Consider the following 11,503-nt stretch of genomic DNA (forward strand, 5'->3'; position numbering starts at 1 on the left):
AGAACCTCACTGAACACCCTCCTTTGCATGCTCATTTGCGTTGATTTGCATATATTTGCATCCCCCAAATCAATGGAGACGGACTTAATGGTTCCTGCATTTGAGCTGTTGGCAGAGGCTAGAAGGAAGGTCTCCTCTGGGAGAAAAGGGGGTGAACGTGAGGGATGTTGGGGAGGGAGGTTAGGAAAAGGAAGAGAGGGAGAAGGATGAAGTACCCCCCCAGGGGATCTGTTTGTGCAAATTCTGGGGCTCAAGGTGAGGAAAGAAGAGGAAATTCAGTTCCCCTCCCAATAACCCTAGGCAATCAATCAATCAATCATCAAGTATTTATTAAGCACCTACTTTGTGCTAGGCACAGTGCTATGCCCCAGGGTTACAGATATAATGAATGAAACAATCTCTATTTGCAAGAACATACATTCTAACAAGGGAGACAACAGAAATAGAAGGATTATAAGTAAATACAGAATAAATGTGGAGAAGAGATACGAAGGCTTCATGGAGAAGGTTTGAATTGGGTCTTGAGGAAAGAGAAGGATTCTATGAGGAGGAAGTTTAGGCATAGGGAATAGCCAGTATAAAGGCATGGAGATGGGAGATGGGGTGGGGGAGTCCAGTGTCAGCAATAGAGAGAAGGCCACCCCTTGGAGTCAACTACCTGGGTGGTCCCTGTCTCCAAAGGCACAAGGATGGGAGAGAAATTATTGTGGGGTGGGGGAGGGGGGTGTGGAGAGTGGCTGACAGAGAAGGTACCACATAGAGAAGACAGGAAGGGAGAAGGATAGAGGAGGGGGAGAGGGAGGGATACAAGTCAGAAGTGGGTGGAGGGAAGGGTGTATAGGGAAGAACCAGGTTGGGGCAGAAATTAATGATATTTGAATCATCTGGCCTAAGGCAGGGTTAGATAGAGAGGCTAGGGGAAATGGGGTGGGGTAGTAGCCAAGATTAGTCAATATATTTTCCCCCAAAAGAATCGAAAGATTGGGTGGCTTTATTGCTAAGTGCCATCCATTTTCACGCTGTTAGCAGTTGGACCTCGTCTCTTTTGATGTTCTACCACCATCTAGTGGAACTATAGAGGAAAGCAGAAATTCCGCCCAAACATTCTTAATCTCTATTCCCTCCTTCCCAATTTCACTTAGTCTATAAGCCCTGTCCACTGTGACCAGAGGAGTCTGGTTTTGGTCAGAACCAAGCCTAGGAATCTTTTCATGGGATGGCGAATGGGGGAGATATTAACAACCGGCTCTTGGGGGGAGAGGACATATGTTTGACACATTCTTAAATTCAGTCTTCATTATTAATATTTTCTCCATCACTTTCTTAAGTCTACACCATCAACAAAAGAATAAATCAAGCCCCTGGGTCTTTACTTTTGTCGATTTTCAAGGTAAAACTGCCCCCCCCCCACTGAAAAGTTCATTGGCTGGAGCACACCCCTGGGTAGAGTCCACGAAGTAGAACTTGAGGCATGGAAGACACCCTCAGTTTATTGGGTTGGGCAGCACACTGTGGTAGGAAGGCCAAGACCCCAGGCTATCTGGGTATCTGGGTATGTGGCTATCTGGGGAGGCTGACACCCATTAATATCCACCTCAAGGAAGTGGGTCATTTTGGTTGCTTCCTGTTTTTACTAATTATTCTTGTTAACAGACTGATAAGGTCCTTTTAAATTATACTTTAGCATCCAAGAAACTTGAGGGTAACCCTTTGGAGGAGGGGACTAGAAGGTGGCTTGAAAGTCATTTTTGCCTCTACCCCCAACTCCTATTAAAAAATGCTCCTCAAAGTGTCATGTTAGATTTGGAAGGGACCTTAGAGGTGTTATCTGGTTCAATTACTCCATTTTATAGAGGAGGAAATTGAGGCCCCAAAGTGAGGAAGTCACTCACTCAAGGACAAAGGAAGGCTCTTTCACCTCTTACTGAAGCTGAGTAAAGATGAAGTCGTGTCTAAAGGAGTCTCAATGCTCAGAGACTTACAGGTTGTGAGAACTGAAGGGCCCTGTGAAGAAACCACTGTGAAGAAACAGAAAGAGAAACTCAGAGACAGAGGGAAAGCAAGACTCAAGTCCTGCTTTCCTGACTCATAGGCCAGAGCCTTTTCACTCAGGTTGTTGAAATCTGGACTCCCTAAGGGAAACCTGAATCCTGGTCCTTTCAGAACAGCAGCCCCTATTCTTGACAAGGAGCTGAGAAGGAAGAGGGCCTCTTGGTTTTTCCAGAACAATCCTGGACCTGTTTCCTCCTCCCTCCTTCCCTCTTTGAGCTTGGTTAAGTAAGAAAGTTTGAGGTAAAGCTTTAGGATGAGAAGCAGTCACTCCCAAGGAAGACTTAGCCCTCAAGCAGGGGCAGAGGGGCTGCTTCTTCTCCCTTTCCACCTTTCCTGAAGAGATGCCCCCACTCCAGATACCACCTATCTCCTGGGATGAATCACACTGAGAGACAGCCAAATCCAAAAACTAGGTTTGAAAAGTATTTCCCTCTGGCCAGGATTACCAGTCTCCAGTCCCCTTCTTAAGGGTAGAGAGTCCTGAAATGTCTCCATTTTTCCTTATAGGGTGGTAGGGTACACTTTCAACCTGACCCTCTGGCCCATTCCCTGAGGACAAGTTTGAGAAGGCAGGGATGGCAAAATTTAGAGGAAAAGAAGAGGTCCCCTTGCTCAAGGAATTCATGGCTGCCTGTTGCCCTTAAGATAAAATAGAAACCTCTTTGTTTGGCACCAAAAGCCTTTCAAAATCTGGTTGGCACCAATCTTTTTAGACTGAGTAGCCCCTCAAATATTCCCTCCCAGGTGCTCAATGCTCCCTGTACCGAACGTTCCACTTCCTGTCTCTATAGCTTTGCCCGGGCTCTCCCCCATGACTGGAATGTGCTCCTCTTCACCTGCATCCTGAATAATTCTTAGCTTTTCTAAAAGCATCACTCAGGTGCCACCTCCTCCACAAGGCCTTTCCAGATCCCCTCCCCCCTCTTTTGTTTGTGTTATCTCCCTCTCGAAATGACTTTATATTTCCTTATCTACATGCATAGTTTTCCCCAGTAGATTATAAGCTTCTTGAGTTCAGAAACAGTTTTGTTTTTGTCTAGAGTTTTTATCACTGGCATACAGCACAGTGCCTGGTACCTAGCAGACTATTAATAAATGCTTGTTGAATTGAATTGATAAGGGATGAAGAGGCATCTCCCAGAAGACATAATTCTCCAACCTAAAACACTGTCTCCTATCCTCAGACTTGCCCTGTCTGAAGGGTCTTCTCTTCATGGTTTGCCCATCATGGGTGAAGGGTGCAGTGACTTCCCAGCCCACCACTGCTCCCTAGTCTGATTGGCAGTCCCTGAAAGACTATCATTGTCATTAGCTTGATGACAAAGGCTGGATCTCACTCCCCAAGTTCCACCAGCCTCCCTTCCCCTCCCCCAAGGAATCCCTCTTCACAGGCTTGGGAGGGGGGAGGGAGACCAGAATCCTCGAGGCCACATGTGACCTTCTAGGTGCTCAAGTGTGGCCCTTTGACTGAATCCAAACTTCACAGACCAAATCCCCTTGATAAAAGGATTTATTCTGTAAAACTTGGACCCAGTCAAAAGGCTACACCCAAGGACCCAGTCGGCCATACGTGGCCTGGAGGCTGCAATTCCTCACCCCTGACAGCTGATTCTCCAAATGGTGTCTGTTCATTTCACTACCATCAGCCCCAGGTGGACAAAACTCTTCCCCTGCCTCACCACCTGGTTCTGCAGCTGCCTTCTTCCATAAAAGAGTACAAGCCTTTCAGTAGCCCTTCATTTCACATACTGGGCCAAAGCACCAGTTACCTTAACCTAGTTACTGCTCTGGGATTGGCCTGGGGGTGGGGAGTCTGGGGACCACTAGGTCCATGATCACTAAAATAAAATTCAATTCTATAAACATTTATTAAATGCCTACTAGCTACAAGACACTATGCTTCCTACCCTTGAGAAGCTTATAATCTAGGGGCAGAGAAATATAACATGTAAAACAGAGTAAAGGAAATAGAAGCTTTTGAGGAGATAATTATGCTTTATTTGGCCTCAAGCTCAGGTTAGAGCAAGATCCAAGACTGAGATTTTACAGAAAATTGGTATATGGGAGGCTAGTACAAACATGAGATGAATTTATTAATATACAGCACACCAAGCAGGCAAAAATGAAAGCAAACATACACACTATATGGTGCCACACAGGGTCAGGGTCACTCATGTGAGGGAGAGGTTACAGCAGCAAGATCTTGTGGGAGTATCTGCTCAGAGTTCTGGACACAGGGCTGGGGATGGGTTGGGGAAAGTATGGGGAACCTGTGGCCTTGAGGCCGGCCATATGTGGCCCTCTAGGTCCTCAAGTAAAGTCGACAAACTTAACTGAACAATCCATAGGGGGATTCCTGAAGGGTCCCCACCCCTGGGAGGGTGAGAAGTCATACTTTAAAAGTGGCTTGGTTGAAGCAAAGGGTTATCGCTAGATATTGAAGGGGACTTTCTTAATAAGATCCAGGGGCAGCTAGGTGGCACATCGAATAGAGCACAGGTGATGAAGTCAGGAGGACCTGAATTCAAATGTGACCTCAGACACTTAATACTTACTAGCCACGAGACCTTGGGCAAGTCACTTAACCCCAAATGCCCTGCCTTCCCCCCTGTAAAAAAAAAAAAAGAAGGTCCAGATGAGGGTGGGGGTGAAATTCCCCAGAGTTATTTATCAATATCAGACTCAGGTGAAAGAGTTTTCTAATTAGAATTAGATATTGAATGAGGGTTTGAGTTGGTACTGGAGCTCCAAGAGTGGGTGTCTTCACCACTGATACAGAAACCTCATCTAATCAGGATCTGAGGTTATTCACAGGATCAGAATGAGTCCAGGCAATGGAAAAGTGCAGGCTGTCTGTCATTGCCTACATGTTTATGGTCATTAGGACCACTTAGCCTAAGAGGCTCCATATTGAAATCCTATCACTTTTCTCGACAACATCAAATAGTATATATACATATATTTTTTTAATCATGATTATCATGGACTGAAAAAGGGTTTGAAGCCAACTTTCCTTACCTACCCCCCCACAAGTCCCTCAAAGGGGATCATCTAGGAAGAGATGTATATAACAAGGAGGGGGTGAGCACTAGCAACCAGAAGTATTGGAAAATATTCATAGAGGAGATAGAATCTGAATTGAAATTGGAAAGAAACTAAGAGTTCCAAGAGATGGAGGTAAGAAAAAACAGAGCATTTCAAGCATGGGGACAGTCTATGTATGCAAAGACAAGGACATGTGAGCTAGAACAGAGTGAGGGACTTGGAGGCACCAAGACCTGGGATCAAATCTTGACTCAGATACTTACTAGCTATATGACCCTGGTCAGATGACTTACTTTACCTCTCTGGGTTTCAGTTTCCTCATTTGTCAAGTGAAGGGGTTGGACTTCCAAATCCCTCCTAAATCTACACCTATAATCTTATGAATGAATGGCAAGCTGTGGAGGTGCAAGTAAAATGGCTTGACTGGAACACAGAGTGTAAAATGTAGTAATGTTGAATATCTAGAAAGGTAGTCTAGAATCAGATTGGGAAGGGCTTGAAATGCCAAACTAGAGCTTATATTTCATCCTAGGGGGCAATAGGAAATCACTGAATATTTTTGATCAGGGAAGTGACATGGTCAAGTCAGTTATTTAAACTGTGTTTTGGCAGTCATGTGGAAGATGAATTTGAAGAGGGAAGAGACTGGAAACACAAAGACTAATTAGGAAACTATTACCCCCATGCAGGGAGAGGTCCTGTGGGGCTGAATTAGGTGGTGGTAGTTTGAGTGGCTATAAAGGAATTTATATAAGATAATTTGTGGTAGTAAGAATTCACAAGATGTAGCCACTAACTGTATGTGGGGAGGAGGGTGGTGAGGGAGAGAGAAGGATGGAGGATGACTATAAGGTTGAGGTTGTGAACTCAAGTCACTTGAAGGATAGTGGTGACCTCATTAGAAATAGAGAAGTTTTGAGGATGGTCAGATTTAGAAAAGATAACAAGTTCTATTTTGTCAAGAGTTACTTGGAGACTATTTTGACTGTTCTCTCCATATCAGAAAAATGAACCCACCCCTAGACTGGTTCCTTTTGTCTTCTTAACCCTCTTCTAGAGGTTTCCTCTTCCTCTCTCTGTTTCTAGACATTGCAAATAGAAAATATCTTCCCTAACTGGTTCAGTTCAGACAGGATGGGTCTTCCTCGGGACACTGGGTTATATGCCTTGAGGGTCTTTCAATCTGATCCTGGTCTTTCCCATTTGACATGCTAGCAACAGAGTAGTGACACTGTGGTGAAAGGGGCCTGGGTCTATGATTTCTCAGAACCAACTTCCCACTTGGAGCCAGGAGATGTTAATTCTTAGAAGGACCTCTTCCTAGTAATCTCATTTTTTATTTCTTTTCCCTCAAACTCTGTTGGAGTTCCTACAGTGAGCAAGAAATATATATTTCTGGATACACAGACCCATCACCATTCCAGTACAGCTCAGCGCACTTGAAGTATCGTCTTCAATATTTCCATTCCTTACCCCTAATGCCTCACTTTGGTATTGAATCATGGGATGCTTTGAAAAATGTTAGGCCATTGGGAGAGGCAGTCCTCCACCTTGCTATCTTTCCAGTTTCAGCTCAGTAGTGTCTTCTGCAGCTGGGGGAAGAAGCCAAGAAGACTCTTCCATAGAGGTGGTGAAAGAGGGACTTGGGTCTCAGTGGCATTAGATGCTTCTCAGGGATGCTCAAAGACAATAGGTAACAAAGCCAAATGTGATATCCTGGCAAAATACAGGAAGCCAGAAATGAGGTCAGAAAAAGGACCTGGGACCTGAGGAGGAAGATGAGTTACCACTTCTCTGTGAGTCATGAGTTCAGGAGATGGGATGGAAGGTATTATGAACCAGGATAACCCTGGAGTACTTTCCTTTCCAGCTTTGTAGGATGGTTGGTATTTACAGAGCTGGAAAAGTCATGGGGGTACAGGCAACCAGACAAACAATCTTAGGTTAAGATAGCCAGACAGCTGGCCCTTTCAAATATGGAAGCAGAGAGGACTCCAGCTAATCTGATGATCTTAGCCCTTCCAGGACTCTGTGACTCTAGCAGGATCCAGTAGCTGATGCATGGGAAAAGACATCCCCTCCAGCTCCAAGCCCTTGAAAGAACAATTTTTCTAAGAAAGAAATGTAGAATTAAAGAATAGGAGAAGAAGGAGGCACTGGGGCAAGAGGGAACTTCTGGGAAGATTTTAGGTTTAGAAAGTAAGTTCTACCAGCCATTCTCTCATGAATAATTCTGCAGTCTTCATGCAGCTACCTGTGTAAAGGGATCTGGGAATGATTCAAAAGAGAAATGAAATTGATAAAAGCAGGAAGTAGGAAAAACATAGGTCAGAAATGAGAGCTGTTAGCATAGAGCAGTTTAGAAAAAAAATTGAATCCACAATGGAGAATCTCTCTAAAGAAATGAAAAAGAGATGAATAGATTTAGAACACAAAAATACTCAAGTGGAAGAAAATTCAACACAAGACAATCAAAAGACAAAATTTTAAAAGAAAACATGAATTCTATTCAAGTAACAATGAAGATAGGCTGGCGCAGACAATTTAGGGCTCATAGATCCCCCAGAAGAATAAGTTAAACAAAGAAACAAAAAAAAAAACAAATACCATAATGCTAGAAATAATAAAAGAAAATTGTTTGGAATTTCTGAATAGAGAAAACAAAGCATTGATCAAGAAAATCCACAGACTACTGCCAGAAAAGAAAAAAAAATGCTCTTTAAATTCCATAATACATATTGGTTAAATTTTTCTGTTTCCATAGCAAACAACAAATTTTGCAAATGAACAAGAAAATGACCTTCAAATATGAAGAAAAGCAATATCTGGGCAAGGGTGATCATACAATTGGGGGAGAAAGAAACATGAGCTCCTGTTTACAAAACATCAAGAGTAGCCAGGCTCATCCTATTTATCACTACCAGGACCCCTAGTATAAGAAAATTACCTCACTGGCCATGTACTAAAGGGTCTTCACAAGAGCAGTGTCTGGAGCCAAGGGCTGGTGTACCAGAGAGGGGCGCTAGGCACTTTGCCCTTGAAACCTCTAGGGGCCTTAAAGACCTTGTCTCTGGGTCTAAATAGCATGGAAAACTTAGAATCTAAGTCATAGTCTAAGTCTATGGGGCTTTTCAAATATAAAGCACAAAGGCTGGCATAGTCACTGCTGCAAGGCTGATGCCATTGTCTGGGGTCAAGGATAAGAGCATTCCAGCACCAGGAAAGTGATTACGGTCAGAGCTTGACTCACTATGCCCCTTTCTGTGCCAACCCCTACTTAAACCACCCCTCTGGAAAATCATAAAGGATATGACAAGAACTGAGAGACTCTAAACCCCCAACCACTGACTCCCATTTAGGGGCATTGACATTCGCCACAATATCCCATCTAGGTTCCCCAACCCTGCCCAAGCTCTCAACTCATTATTTCAGTCACCTGATCAAATTCCCCCTGTCTCTAACCCAAAGGATTCTCAGTTCCTCAAGGCCCCTGCCTCTAGCCTCCCTAGATCTTCCAGGCTATTCAGCAGAATCTGTGCCTAGGGAAGTTATCAGATCAAATACTTAGCAGCTCTCGAGGGGCTTGAAGTAGGATAGGCAAAGTGGGAAGAAAGAGAATTTAATTGTCATTATCATTCCTCACATCCACATGTCCAAAACTGACTTCTTTATCTTTGCTCCACCCCCAGCCTCCTCTCTTCTTAATTTTCGGATTATTGTAGAGGGCACCACCATCCTTCCAGTGAACCAGGTTTGCAACCTAGCTGTCATCCTGGATCCCTCACTCTCAGCTCCATATCCAGTATTTCCAAATCCTATTGATTCTACCTTCTCTCCTCTGACAATGCCCACCCTGGTGAAGGCCTTTACCTCACCCCTTCACTACTACAGTAGTGGTCTCCCTACCTCAGCTCTCTCCCAACTCTAGTTCATTCTCCACTCAGCCATCAGAATGATCTTCCTAAAGCCCAAGTCTGACTATGTCACACCCCACCCCTCCATTCCCATCATGGGGGTGGGGGAGTGGGGCTTAGGGCTCTGACATGCCCCTTCTCTCTGGGAGAAACAGGGCCCGGAGAATTATATCCCTTTTCCAAAGAAGCAAAGTCCCTGAAGGACCCTTCTCTAGGGGCACCACCACTTATCCCTAGCTGCCTAGGAACAGTGCTGCCCTTCTGTCTAGGACTACAACTAGCTATTCTCTGAAAGGTGGTCCCTGCCTGCTTCTTACTTAGGGAATAAACTTCTAGGACCCAGAGACGTCTTCCCTTTCTCTCCCCAGGATACCCCTGGGAGAGGAATGGCATTTCATTTTGCTTTTGTTTCTCCTCTTCCTTTTGCCCAGGATGCCACCACAGCCCTCTAAAGAACAGAGATTTTGTGGTTCCCAGATCCTAGCTGCTCCTAGATAGTGATAACAGCGTCTTCAACTGCTTTTGAGCATCAAGTGAGAAAGGACTGGGGATGTAGGGAGAGGAAGCAATGGACTTTGGGGAACAATTCTTTGTGCTTGAGGAAAATTGCTCTCAGTCCCAGCAAAGGGATGGGAGAGAACAGCTCATATGTAATCTATTTCTTGTTGCCCTCCCCACCACAGAAGCTTCTCCAAGAAAGGACTCTGTCCCTGCAGATTGCTTATTTCACCCAGGCCAATGGGAGCAATGGCTCCACATGTCCCTATTTGTGCAAGAAAGACTGGAGATCATGAGGAAGGGTAGGGCAGAATGAGACCATGGAGGGTCAGCACAGAGACAGAGCATTGGTGAGTAGGCTGAAGGAGGTGAGGGAGTAACCAGGAATATTGTGGCAATGGAGTGACTCTATACAAGAATGGTGGGGGATGACAATGTCAGGGGAGGAATTTCAAGCAGGGAATAAGAGTCCTGCAGTGATAAGCCTAATAGGAGAGATGAGGCACAGGGACATGACAGGAACCCAACTAAATGAAAGGCAGTCATAGGTTGATTGGATATAGCTAAATGAAGAGGTTAAATGAGATGCAGTGGGGGTATGTAACAGGATAAAAGGGCATTATGGGATTATAGGGTGTAGGTATATCTGGATGACAGTATATAATGAAATGACAGTATGATGGTTGTCTGTGATAGAAGCTTCATACTTAAGTAGGTCGCGAATAGAGCATTGTAGTTTTCAGCCCCTATGGTGAGTGGGGTTATAGCAATAACAAGAGTCACAGGGGACCCACAGCATAAACCTATGGGCAGGAGATCTGAGAAAACAGGAAAATCCCCTCTCCCATCACTTGACCCCTTTCCCTGTTGGCTAATTTTTATTCCTTTTATTCAGAAAAACATATGTGACTGGTTATAAAAGCCATTAGCTCAATGGACCCCCAGACAATACATCTTCCCCTGGGAGAGGCAGGAATAAGGGAGTTGGAAAAGACTGGGCTTGGGGTTTGGTTGTTGCTGGCTTCCAGCCTCCACTTCCTGGGGGCCCTTTACCATGGTTGAGTCAGCTTTGAATTGTGGTGGCTCCCTGAGAAACACTGATGAAAGTAGCCTGGAGAAGCGATAGCTTTGCCATGGCAATGACCCTGAAGTGGAGTCCCTCTCCTGCCACAAGTTTCCTTTTGACAACCCTGCTCACCCCTCCTACCACTGGCAGACCTGAGTTTCTTATCCCTGGATAATCTTAGAGATCTGCCCCCAGATAAAACACTTTTCTTTATTTGGAGCAGCTCAGTCCCACACCCCTGAGTCCCAGGTAACCCTCATAACTCCTGAGCTGTAACTGATTCAGAATTTCCAACCATGGTGGGCCTTCACTCTAGTGCTACCCAACCTTCCTCCTCCCCTCCCAACATACAGCATAGGGAATTATAATTAAGCCCCCTGCCCACTCATTTCTAGCTAAACACCCTGGAAGGCACAAATGAGGATCTGTTCATTTGGTAAGGGAATGAGAATACTTGAATTATGAGATACCCTTGATTCCCAATCTCCTATCTCAGACCAAGTCACTCAAGGGAGGTTGAAAGAGGGCAGTGTTGACCCTTTTGTCTTTTTCCTCCTAATCTCTTAGGGCAAAACCCCAGAGTCAGGGCTGGCAGTCCCCAGTCTTAAACTCACAAATATATCTACCTCAGCCTCAGCCTGAGCAGCCTTTCTGCTATTGTCCCTTTCAGCGCCTTTTTTTTCTGGCCCTGACCTTGATTCTGTCTCTTTTTCCTAAGCCTTTTTTTTTTTCTGGCCCTGACCTTGATTCTGTCTCTTTTTCCTAACTCTCACTTTCTCTGCCCCTGACCTTGGGAGAAGTGGGGAAATTTGGGCTGGGTTGGAGGAGAAGGCATTTAATAGTTGCATTCCTTTCTATGTTGCATGTTGACGTGTGTGATTCTCATATCTCAATGAACCTTTTCAGTGTTAGCAGCTTCTGAGTTTGT

This window comes from Petaurus breviceps, unplaced genomic scaffold, assembly GCF_028583685.1.
Source record: "Petaurus breviceps papuanus isolate PSGF00001 unplaced genomic scaffold, PetGlider_PUasm1.0 90035, whole genome shotgun sequence".
Lineage (NCBI taxonomy): Eukaryota > Metazoa > Chordata > Mammalia > Diprotodontia > Petauridae > Petaurus > Petaurus breviceps.